Here is a 14,160-nt window from a genome sequence, read left to right as displayed (position 1 = left end):
CAGCCATCCTTCCAGCCATCCATCCATACATTCCTCCAGCCAGCCAGCCATCCAGCCATCCAACCGTCCAGCCAACCAGCCAGCCAACCATCCAGCCATCCCTCCATCCAGCCATCCATCCATCCATCCATCCCTGCAGCCAGCCATCCATCCAGCCATCCATCCATCCAGCAACCCATCCAGCCATCCATCCATCAATCCATCCCTCCAGCCAGCCATCCATCCAGCCATCCATCCCTCCAGCCAACTATCTTTCCAGCCATCCATCCATCCAGCCATCCATTCAGCCATCCATCCAGCCATTCATCCTTCCATCCATCCATCCAGCCAGCCAACTATCCAGCCATTCCTCGACCCAGCCATCCACCCATCAATCCATCCCTCCAGCCAGCCATCCATCCAGCCATCCATCCATCCAGCCATCCATCCAGCCATCCATCCATCAATCCATCCCTCCAGCCAGCCGTCCATCCAGCCATCCATCCAAATCAGCCGTCCATCCAGCCATCCATCCATGCGTCCCTCCAGCCAGCCATCCATCCATCCATCCCTCCAGCCAGCCAACCATCCAGCCACACCTCCATCCAGCCATCCAGCCATCCATCCATCCAGCCAGCCATCCATCCATCCATCCCTCCAGCCAGCCATCCATCCAGCCATCCGTCCATCCATCCATCCAGCAATCCATCCAGCCATCCATCCATCCATCCATCCCTCCAGCTAGTCATCCATCCAGCCATTCATCCATCCAGCCATCCATCCAGCCATCCATCCATCCATCCCTCCAGTCAGCCTTTCATCGAGCCATCCATCCATTAAGCCATCCATCCAGCCATCCATCCATCCATCCATCCCCCTAGCCAGCCATCCATACAGCCATTCCTCCATCCAGCCATCCATCCAGCCATCCATCCATCCATCTCTCCAGCCAGCCATACATCCAGCCATCCATCCATTCAGCCATTCATCCAGCCATCCATCCATCCATCCATCCCTCCAGCCAGCCAGCCATTAAGCCATCCATCCATCCAGCCATCCATCCAGCCATCCATCCATCCCTCCAGCCAGCCATCCATCCAGCCATTCCTTCATCCAGCCATCCATCCAACCATCCATCCATCCATCCATCCATCCAGCCAGCCAACCATCCAGCCATCCCTCCATCCAGCCATCCACCCATCCATCCATCCATCCCTCCAGCCAGCCATCCAGCTATCCAACCGTCCAGCCAACCAGCCAGCCAACCATCAAGCCATCCCGCCATCCAGCCATCCATCCATCCATCCATCTCTGCTGCCAGCCATCCATCCAGCCATCCATCCATCCAGCAACCCATCCAGCCATCCATCCACCAATCCATCCCTCCAGCCAGCCATCCATCCAGCCATCCATCCATCCATCCATCCATCCCTCCATCCAACTATCTTTCCAGCCATCCATCCATCCAGCCATCCATTCAGCCATCCATCCAGCCATCCCTCGACCCAGCCATCCACCCATCAATCCATCCCTCCAGCCAGCCATCCATCCAGCCATCCATCCATCCAGCCATCCATCCAGCCATCCATCCATCAATCCATCCCTCCAGCCAGCCGTCCATCCAGCCATCCATCCAAACCAGCCGTCCATCCAGCCATCCATCCATGCATCCCTCCAGCCAGCCATCCATCCATCCATCCCTCCAGCCAGCCAACCATCCAGCCACACCTCCATCCAGCCATCCAGCCATCCATCCATCCTGCCAGCCATCCATCCATCCATCCCTCCAGCCAGCCATCCATCCAGCCATCCGTCCATCCATCCATCCATCCAGCAATCCATCCAGCTATCCATCCATCCATCCATCCCTCCAGCCAGTCATCCATCCAGCCATTCATACATCCAGCCATCCATCCAGCCATCCATCCATCCATCCCTCCAGTCAGCCTTTCATCCAGCCATCCATGCATTAAGCCATCCATCCAGCCATCCATCCATCCATCCATCCCTCTAGCCAGCCATCCATACAGCCATTCCTCCATCCAGCCATCCATCCAGCCATCCATCCATCCATCCATCTCTCCAGCCAGCCATACATCCAGCCATCCATCCATTCAGCCATTCATCCAGCCATCCATCCAGCCATCCATCCCTCCAGCCAGCCAGCCAGTAAGCCATCCATCCATCCAGCCATCCATCCAGCCATCCATCCATCCCTCCAGCCAGCCACCCATCCCTTCATCCAGCCATCCACCAAACCATCCATCCATCCATCCATCCAGCCAGCCAACCATCCAGCCGTCCCTCCATCCAGCCATCCATCCATCCATCCATCCCTCCAGCCAGCCATCCATCCAGCCATCCATCCATCCAGCCATCCATCCATCAATCCATCCCTCCAGCCAGCCATCCATCCAGCAATCCATCCAAACCATTCGTCCATCCAGCCATCCATCCATCCATGCATCTCTCCAGCCAGCCATCCATCCAGCCATCCATCCATCCCTCCAGCCAGCCAACCATCCAGCCATCCCTCCATCCAGCCATCCATCCATCCATCCGTCCAGCCAGCCATCCATCCAGCCATCCATCCATCCAGCCATCCATGCAGCCATCCAAACATCAATCCATCCCTCCAGCCAGCCATCCATCCAGCCATCAATCCATCCAGCCGTCCATCCCGCCATCCATCCATCCCTCCAGCCAGACATCCGTCCAGCCATCCATCCATCCACCCATCCGTCCAGCCAGCCAACCATCCAGCCAACCCTAAATCCAGCCATCCCTCCATCCAGCCATCCATCCATCCATCCATCCCTCCAGCCAGCCATCCATCCAGCCATCCATCCATCCAGCCATCCATCTAGCCATCCATCCATCAATCCATCCCTCCATCCAGCCATCCATCCATCCAGCCGTCCATTCAACCATCCATCCATCCATCCAGCCATACATTCAGCCATCCATTCCGCCATCCATCGATCAAGCCATCAATCCAGCCATCCATCCATCCATCCTTTCCTCCAGCCAGCCATCCATCCAGCCATCCCTCCATCCAGCCATCCATCCATCCATCCATCCCTCCAGCCAGCCATCCATCCAGCCATCCATTCATCCAGCCACCCATCCAGCCATCCATCCATCAATCCATCCCTCCAGCCAGCAAACCATCCATCCAGCCATCCATCCATCCAGTCATCCATCCAGCCATCCATCCATCCATCCATCCCTCCAGCCAGCTATCCTCCCAGCCATCCATCCATCCAGCCATCCATTCAGCCATCCATCCAGCCATCAATCCATCCAGCCATCCATCCAGCCATCCATCCATCCATTCCTACAGCCATCCATCGATCTAGCCATCCATTCAGCCATCCATCCATCCATCCATCCCTCCATCCATCCGTCCCTCCAGCCAGCCATCCATCCAGCCATCCATTCGTCCATCCATCCATCCAGCCTCCCATCCATCCATCCATCCCTCCAGCCAGCCATCCAGCCATCCATCCATCCCTCCAGCCAGCCATCCATCCAGCAATGCCTCCATCCAGCCATCCATCCAGCCATCCATCCATCCATCCATCCATCCATCCATCCAGCCAGCCAACCAGTCATCCATCCATCCAGCCAGCCATCCAGACATCCAGCCATCCATCCAGCCATCCATCCAGCCAACCATCCATCCTTCCATCCCTCCAGCCAGCCATCCATCCAGCCATTAATCCAACTAGCCATCCATCCAACCATCCACGCATCCATCACTCCAGCCAGCCATCCATCCAGCCATCCATCCATCCAGCCATCCATACAGCCATCCATCCATCCATCCATCCATCCCTCCAGCCAGCCATCCATCCAGCCATCCATCCATCCATCCCTCCAGCCAATCGTCCATCCAGCCATCCATCCATCCAGCCATCCATCCAGCCATCCATCCATTCATCCATCCCTCCAGCCAGCCATCCATCCAGCCATTCCTCCATCCAGGTATCCATCCAGCCATCAATCCATCCCTCCAGCCAGCCATCCATCCAGCCATCCCTCCATCCATCCGTCCATCCATCCAGCCATCCATCCAGCCATCCATCCATCCAGACCTGCAGCCATCCAGCCATCCATCCATCCAGCCATCCATCCATCCAGCTATCCATCCATCCAACCATCCAGCCATCCATCCAGCCATCCATCCATTAAGCCATCCATCCAGCCATCCATCCATCCATCCATCCCGCCAGCGAGTCATCCACCCAGCCATCCATCCATCCAGCCATCCATCCAGCCATCCATCCATCCCTCCAGCCAGCCATTCATCCAGCCATCCATCCATCCAGCCATCCATCCAGCCATTCATCCATCCATCCATCCATCCATCCAGCAAGCCATCCATCCAGCCATCCAGCCATCCAGCCAAAAATCCAGCCAACCATCCATCCATCCATCCCTCCAGCAAGCCATCCATCCAGCCATCCCTCCATCCAGCCATCCATCCAGCCATCCATCCATTCATCCATCTCTCCATCCAGCCATCCATCCAGCCAATCATCCATCCATCAATACCTCCAGCCATCCATCCAGCTATCCATCCATCCAGACGTCCATCCAGCCATCCATCCATCCATCCATCCCTTCAGTCTGCCATCCATCCAGCCTTCCATCCATCCAGCCATCCATCCAGCCATCCATCCATCAATCCATCAATCCAGCCAGCCAGCCATCCATCCAGCCATCCATCCATCCTGCCATCCATCCAGCCATTCATTCAGCCATCCATCCATCCAGCCATCCATCCAGCCATCCATCCATCCATTAATCCCTCCATCCAGCCATCCATCCATCCATCCATCCCACCAGCCAGCCATCCATCCAGCCATCCATGCATTCAGCCATCCATCCATCCATCCATCCATCCATCCATCCATCCATTCCTCCAGCCAGTCATCCATCCAGCCATCCATCCATCCATCCATCCAGCCATCCATCCATCCATCCATCCATCCCTCCCGCCAGCCATTCATCCAGCCATCCATCCATTCAGCCATCCATCCAGCCATCCATCCATCCATCCATCCCTCCAGCCAGCCTTCCATTCGGCCATCCATCCATTCAGCCATCCATCCAGCCATCCATCCATCCATCCATCCCTCCTGCCATCCATCCATCCAGCCATCCCTCTATCCAGCCATTCATCAAGCCATCCATCCATCCATCCATCCCTCCAGCCAGCCGTACATCCAGCCATCCATCGATCCAGCCATCCATCCAGCCATCCATCCGTCCATCCATCCCTCCTGCCAGCCATCCATCCAGCCATCCATCCATCCATCCATCCATCCAGCCATCCATCCATCCATTCATCCCTCCATCCAGCCATCCATCCATCCATCCATCCATCCATCCCTTCAGTCTGCCATCCATCCAGCCTTCCATCCATCCAGCCATCCATCCAGCCATCCATCCATCAATCCATCAATCCAGCCAGCCAGCCATCCATCCAGCCATCCATCCATCCTGCCATCCATCCAGCCATTCATTCAGCCATCCATCCATCCAGCCATCCATCCAGCCATCCATCCATCCATTAATCCCTCCATCCAGCCATCCATCCATCCATCCATCCCACCAGCCAGCCATCCATCCAGCCATCCATGCATTCAGCCATCCATCCATCCATCCATCCATCCATCCATCCATCCATTCCTCCAGCCAGTCATCCATCCAGCCATCCATCCATCCATCCATCCAGCCATCCATCCATCCATCCATCCATCCCTCCCGCCAGCCATTCATCCAGCCATCCATCCATTCAGCCATCCATCCAGCCATCCATCCATCCATCCATCCCTCCAGCCAGCCTTCCATTCGGCCATCCATCCATTCAGCCATCCATCCAGCCATCCATCCATCCATCCATCCCTCCTGCCATCCATCCATCCAGCCATCCCTCTATCCAGCCATTCATCAAGCCATCCATCCATCCATCCATCCCTCCAGCCAGCCGTACATCCAGCCATCCATCGATCCAGCCATCCATCCAGCCATCCATCCGTCCATCCATCCCTCCTGCCAGCCATCCATCCAGCCATCCATCCATCCATCCATCCATCCAGCCATCCATCCATCCATTCATCCCTCCATCCAGCCATCCATCCATCCATCCATCCCTCCAGCCAGCCATCCATCCAGCCATCCATCCATTCAGCCATCCATCCAGCCATCCATCCATCCATCCATCCATCCCTCCAGCCAGTCATCCATCCAGCCATCCATCCATCCATCCATCCAGCCATCCATCCATCCATCCATCCATCCCTCCAGCCAGCCATTCATCCAGCCATCCATCCATTCAGCCATCCATCCAGCCATCCATCCATCCATCCATCCCTCCAGCCAGCCTTCCATTCGGCCATCCATCCATTCAGCCATCCATCGAGCCATCCATCCATCCATCCATCCCTCCAGCCATCCATCCATCCAGCCATCCCTCTATCCAGCCATTCATCCAGCCATCCATCCATCCATCCATCCCTCCAGCCAGCCGTACATCCAGCCATCCATCGATCCAGCCATCCATCCAGCCATCCATCCATACATCCATCCCTCCAGCCGGCCAGTCATTAAGCCATCCATCCATCCAGCCATTCATCCAGCCATCCATCCATCCATCCATCCCTCCAGCCAGCCATCCATCCAGCCATCCCTCCATCCAGACATCCATCCAGCCATCCATCCATCCATCCATCCCTCCAGCCAGCCAACCATCCAGCCATCCCTCCATCCAGCCATCCATCCATCCCTCCAGCCAGCCATCCATTCAGCCATCCATCCATCCAGCCATCCATCCAGCCATCCATCCATCAATCCATCCCTCCAGCCAGCCATCCATCCAGCCATCCATCCATCCAGCCGTCCATCCAGCCATCCATCCATCCATCCATACCTACAGCCAGCCATCCATCCAGCCATCCATCCATCCAGCCATCCATTCAGCCATCCATTCATCCATCCATCCCTCCAGCCAGGCATCCATCCAGCCATCCATCCATCGAGCCATCGATCCAGCCATCCATCTATCCATCCATTCCTCCAGCCAGCCATCCATCCAGCCATCCACCCAGCCATCCATCCAGCCATCCATTCATCCCTCCAGCCAGCCATCCATCCAGCAATCCATCCGTCCAGCCATCCATCCAGCCATCCATCCATTCATCAAGCCAGCCATCCATCCAGCCATCCATCCATCCAGACAGCCAGTCATCCATCCAGCCATTCATCCATCCAGCCATCGATCCAGCCATCCATCCATCCATCCCTCCAGCCAATCGTCCATCCAGCCATCCATCCATCAAGCAATCCATCCAGCCATCCATCCATCCCTCCAGCCAGCCATCCATCAAGCCATTCCTCCATCCAGCCATCCATCCAGCCATCCATCCATCCATCCATTCCTCCAGCCAGCCATCCATCCAGCCATCCCTCCATCCATCCGTCGATATATCCATCCATCCAGCCATCCATCCATCCAGCCAGCCTTCCATCCAGCCATCCCTCAATACACCCATCCATCCAGCCATGCATCAATCCGTCACTCCAGCCAGCCATCCGTCCAGCCATCCCTCCATCCAGCCATCCATCCAGCCATCCAACCATTCATCCATCTCTCCAGCCAGCCATACATCCAGCCATCCATCCATCCAGCCATCAATCCCGCCATCCATCCATCCATCCATCCCTCCAGTCAGCCAGTCATTAAGCCATCCATCCATCCATCCATCCATCCAGCCATCCATCCAGCCATCCATCCCTCCAGCCAGCCATCCATCCAGCCATCCCTCCATCCAGCCATCCATCCAGCCATCCATCCATCCGTCCAGCCAGCCAAACATCGAGCCATTCCTCCATCCAGCCATCCATCCATCCATCCATCCCACCAGCCAGCCATCCATCCAGCCATCCATCCAGCTATCCATCCAGCCATCCATCCATCAATCCATCCATCCAGCCATCCCTCCATCCAGCCATCCATCCATCCATCCATCCCTCCAGCCAGCCATCCATCCAGCCATCCATCCATCCAGCCATCCATCCAGCCATCCATCCATCAATCCATCCCTCCAGCCAGCCATCCATCCAGCCATCCATCCATCCAGCCGTCCATCCAGCCATCCATCCATCCATCCATCCCTACAGCCAGCCATCCATCCAGCCATCCATCCATCCAGCCATCCATTCAGCCATCCATTCATACATCCATCCCTCCAGCCAGCCATCCATCCAGTCATCCATCCATCCAGCCATCGATCCAGCCATCCATCCATCCATCCATTCCTCCAGCCAGCCATCCATCCAGCCATCAATCCATCCAGCCATTCATCCAGCCATCCACCATCCCTCCAGCCAGCCATCCATCCAGAAATCCATCCGTCCAGCCATCCGTCCAGCCATCTATCCATTCTTCAAGCCAGCCATCCATACAGCCATCCATCCATCCAGCCAGCCAGTCATCCATCCAGCCATTCATCCATCCAGCCATCGATCCAGCCATCCATCCATCCATCCCTCCAGCCAATCGTCCATCCAGCCATCCATCCATCAAGCAATCCATCCAGCCATCCATCCATCCCTCCAGCCAGCCATCCATCAAGCCATTCCTCCATCCAGCCATCCATCCAGTATTCCATCGATCCATCACTCCAGCCAGCCATCCATCCAGCCATCCCTCCATCCATCCGTCCATCCATCCATCCATCCAGCCATCCATCCATCCAGCCAGCCTTCCATCCTGCCATCCCTCAATACAGCCATCCATCCAGCCATGCATCCATCCGTCACTCCAGCCAGCCATCCACCCAGCCATCCCTCCATCCAGCCATCCATCCAGCCATCCAACCATTCATCCATCTCTCCAGCCAGCCATACATCCAGCCATCCATCCATCCAGCCATCCATCCCGCCATCCATCCATCCATCCATCCCTCCAGCCAGCCAGTCATTAAGCCATCCATCCATCCATCCAGCCATCCATCCAGCCATCCATCCCTCCAACCAGCCATCCATCCAGCCATCCCTCCATCCAGCCATCCATCCAGCCATCCATCCATCCCTCCAGCCAGCCAAACATCCAGCCATCCCTCCATCCAGCCATCCATCCATCCATCCATCCCACCAGCCAGCCATCCATCCAGCCATCCATCCAGCTATCCATCTAGCCATCCATCCATCAATCCATCCCTCCAGACAGACATCCATCCAGCCATCCATCCATCCAGCCGTCCATCCAGCCATCCATCCATCCATTCATCCCTTCAGCCTGCCATCCATCCAGCCATCCATCCATCCAGCCATCCATCCAGTCATCCATCCATCAATCCATCCCTCCAGCCAGCCATCCATCCAGGCATCCATCCATCCAGTTATCCATCCAGCCATCTATCCATCCACCCATCCCTCCTGCCAGCCATCCATCCAGCCATCCATCCATCCAGCCATCCATCCAGCCATCCATCCATCCATCCCTCCAGCCAGCCATCAATCCAGGCATCCATCCAGCCATCCATCCAGCCATCCATCCAGCCATCCATCCATCCATCCATCCCTCCAGCCAGTCATCCATCCAGCCATCCATCCAGCCATCCATACATCCAGCCATCCATCCATCCACCCATCCCTCCAGCCAGCCATTCATCCAGCCATCCATCCATCCAGCCATCCATCCATCCATCCATCCATCCATCCATCCCTACAGCCAGCCATCCATCCAGCCATCCATCCATTCAGCCATCCATCCAGCCATCCATCCATCCATCCCTCCAGCCAGCCATCCATCCAGCCATTCCTCTATCCAGCTATCCATCAAGCCATCCATCCATCCATCCATCCCTCAAGCCAGCCATACATCCAGACATCCATCGATCCAGCCATCCAACCAGCCATCCATTCATCCATCCATCCATCCCTCCAGCCAGCCAGCCATTAAGCCATCCATCCATCCAGCCATCCATCCAGCCATCCATCCATCCATCCATCCCTCCAGCCAGCCATCCATCCAGCCATCCCCCCATCCAGACATCCATCCAGCCATCCATCCATCCATCCCTCCAGCCAGCCAACCATCCAGCCATCCCTCCATCCAGCCACCCATCCATACATCCATCCCTCAAGCCAGCCATCCATTCAGCCATCCATCCATCCAGCCATCCATCCAGCCATGCATCCATCAACCAATCCCTCCAGCCAGCCATACATCCAGCCCTCCATCCATCCAGCCGTCTATCCAGCCATCCATCCATCCATCCCTACAGCCAGCCATCCATCCAGCCATCCATCCATCCATCCATCCCTCTAGCCAGCCAACCATCCAGCCATCCCTCCATCTAGCCATCCATCCATTCATCCCTCCAGCCAGCCATCCATCCAGCCATCCATCCATCCAGCCATCCATCCATCCAACCATCCACCCATCCATCACTCCAGCCAGCCATCCATACAGCCATCCATCCAGCCAGCCATCCATCCAGCCACCCATCCATCCATCCATCCCTCCAGCCTGCCATCCATCCAGCCATCCATCCATCCCTCCAGCAAATCGTCCATCCAGCCATCCATCCATCCAGCCATCCACCCGGCCATCCATCCATCCATCCATCCCTCCAGCCAGCCATCCACCCAGCCATCCCTCCATCCATCCGTCCATCCATCCATCCAACCAGCCATCCAACCATCCAGCCAGCCGTCCATCCAGCCATCCATCCATCCAGCCATCCATCCAGCCATCCATCCATCCAGCCATCCATCCAGCCATCCATCCATCAATCCATCCCTCCAGCCACCCATCCATCCAGTCATCCATCCATCCAGCCATCCATCCAGCCATCCATCCATCCACCCATCCCTCCTGCCAGCCATTCATCCAGCCATCCATCCATCCAGCCATCCATCCAGCCATCCATCCATCCATCCATCCCTCTATCCAGCTATCGATCAAGCCATCCATCCATCCATCCATCCCTCAAGCCAGCCAGACATCCAGCCATCCATCGATCCAGCCATCCATCCAGCCATCTATCCATCCATCCATCCATCCCTCCAGCCAGCCAGCCATTAAGCCATCCATCTATCCAGCCATCCATCCAGCCATCCATCCATCCATCCCTCCAGCCAGCCATCCATCCAGCCATCCCTCCATCCAGACATCCATCCAGCCATCCATCCATCCATCCCTCCAGCCAGCCAACCATCCAGCCATCCCTCCATCCAGCCATCCATCCAGCCATCCCTCCATCCAGACATCCATCCAGCCATCCATCCATCCATCCATCCCTCCAGCCAGCCAACCATGCAGCCATCCCTCCATCCAGCCATCCATCCATCCATCCCTCCAGCCAGCCATCCATCCAGCCATCCATCCATCCAGCCATCCATCCAGCCATCCATCCATCAATCCATCCCTCCAGCCAGCCATCCATCCAGCCATCCATCCATCCAGCCGTCCATCCAGCCATTCATCCATCCATCCATCCCTACAGCCAGCCATCCATCCAGCCATCCATCCATCCAGCCATCCATTCAGCCATCCATTCATCCATCCATCCCTCCAGCCAGCCATCCATCCAGTCATCCATCCATCCAGCCATCGATCCAGCCATCCATCCATCCATCCATTCCTCCAGCCAGCCATCCATCCAGCCATCCATCCACCCAGCCATTCATCCAGCCATCCACCATCCCTCCAGCCAGCCATCCATCCAGAAATCCATCCGTCCAGCCATCCATCCAGCCATCTATCCATTCTTCAAGCCAGCCATCCATACAGCCATCCATCCATCCAGCCAGCCAGTCATCCATCCAGCCATTCATCCATCCAGCCATCGATCCAGCCATCCATCCATCCATCCCTCCAGCCAATCGTCCATCCAGCCATCCATCCATCAAGCAATCCATCCAGCCATCCATCCATCCCTCCAGCCAGCCATCCATCAAGCCATTCCACCATCCAGCCATCCATCCAGCCATCCATCGATCCATCACTCCAGCCAGCCATCCATCCAGCCATCCCTCCATCCATCCGTCCATCCATCAATCCATCCAGCCATCCATCCATCCAGCCAGCCTTCCATCCTGCCATCCCTCAATACAGCCATGCATCCAGCCATGCATCAATCCGTCACTCCAGCCAGCCATCCGTCCAGCCATCCCTCCATCCAGCCATCCATCCAGCCATCCAACCATTCATCCATCTCTCCAGCCAGCCATACATCCAGCCATCCATCCATCCAGCCATCAATCCCGCCATCCATCCATCCATCCATCCCTCCAGTCAGCCAGTCATTAAGCCATCCATCCATCCATCCATCCATCCAGCCATCCATCCAGCCATCCATCCCTCCAGCCAGCCATCCATCCAGCCATCCCTCCATCCAGCCATCCATCCAGCCATCCATCCATCCGTCCAGCCAGCCAAACATCGAGCCATTCCTCCATCCAGCCATCCATCCATCCATCCATCCCACCAGCCAGCCATCCATCCAGCCATCCATCCAGCTATCCATCCAGCCATCCATCCATCAATCCATCCATCCAGCCATCCCTCCATCCAGCCATCCATCCATCCATCCATCCCTCCAGCCAGCCATCCATCCAGCCATCCATCCATCCAGCCATCCATCCAGCCATCCATCCATCAATCCATCCCTCCAGCCAGCCATCCATCCAGCCATCCATCCATCCAGCCGTCCATCCAGCCATCCATCCATCCATCCATCCCTACAGCCAGCCATCCATCCAGCCATCCATCCATCCAGCCATCCATTCAGCCATCCATTCATACATCCATCCCTCCAGCCAGCCATCCATCCAGTCATCCATCCATCCAGCCATCGATCCAGCCATCCATCCATCCATCCATTCCTCCAGCCAGCCATCCATCCAGCCATCAATCCATCCAGCCATTCATCCAGCCATCCACCATCCCTCCAGCCAGCCATCCATCCAGAAATCCATCCGTCCAGCCATCCGTCCAGCCATCTATCCATTCTTCAAGCCAGCCATCCATACAGCCATCCATCCATCCAGCCAGCCAGTCATCCATCCAGCCATTCATCCATCCAGCCATCGATCCAGCCATCCATCCATCCATCCCTCCAGCCAATCGTCCATCCAGCCATCCATCCATCAAGCAATCCATCCAGCCATCCATCCATCCCTCCAGCCAGCCATCCATCAAGCCATTCCTCCATCCAGCCATCCATCCAGTATTCCATCGATCCATCACTCCAGCCAGCCATCCATCCAGCCATCCCTCCATCCATCCGTCCATCCATCCATCCATCCAGCCATCCATCCATCCAGCCAGCCTTCCATCCTGCCATCCCTCAATACAGCCATCCATCCAGCCATGCATCCATCCGTCACTCCAGCCAGCCATCCACCCAGCCATCCCTCCATCCAGCCATCCATCCAGCCATCCAACCATTCATCCATCTCTCCAGCCAGCCATACATCCAGCCATCCATCCATCCAGCCATCCATCCCGCCATCCATCCATCCATCCATCCCTCCAGCCAGCCAGTCATTAAGCCATCCATCCATCCATCCAGCCATCCATCCAGCCATCCATCCCTCCAACCAGCCATCCATCCAGCCATCCCTCCATCCAGCCATCCATCCAGCCATCCATCCATCCCTCCAGCCAGCCAAACATCCAGCCATCCCTCCATCCAGCCATCCATCCATCCATCCATCCCACCAGCCAGCCATCCATCCAGCCATCCATCCAGCTATCCATCTAGCCATCCATCCATCAATCCATCCCTCCAGACAGACATCCATCCAGCCATCCATCCATCCAGCCGTCCATCCAGCCATCCATCCATCCATTCATCCCTTCAGCCTGCCATCCATCCAGCCATCCATCCATCCAGCCATCCATCCAGTCATCCATCCATCAATCCATCCCTCCAGCCAGCCATCCATCCAGGCATCCATCCATCCAGTTATCCATCCAGCCATCTATCCATCCACCCATCCCTCCTGCCAGCCATCCATCCAGCCATCCATCCATCCAGCCATCCATCCAGCCATCCATCCATCCATCCCTCCAGCCAGCCATCAATCCAGGCATCCATCCAGCCATCCATCCAGCCATCCATCCAGCCATCCATCCATCCATCCATCCCTCCAGCCAGT

This window comes from Scyliorhinus torazame, chromosome 2 (genome assembly GCF_047496885.1).
Source record: "Scyliorhinus torazame isolate Kashiwa2021f chromosome 2, sScyTor2.1, whole genome shotgun sequence".
In the NCBI taxonomy this organism is placed as follows: Eukaryota; Metazoa; Chordata; class Chondrichthyes; order Carcharhiniformes; family Scyliorhinidae; genus Scyliorhinus; species Scyliorhinus torazame.
The sequence above is the reverse complement of the archived record's forward strand: the minus strand, read 5'-3'. Positions refer to the sequence as shown.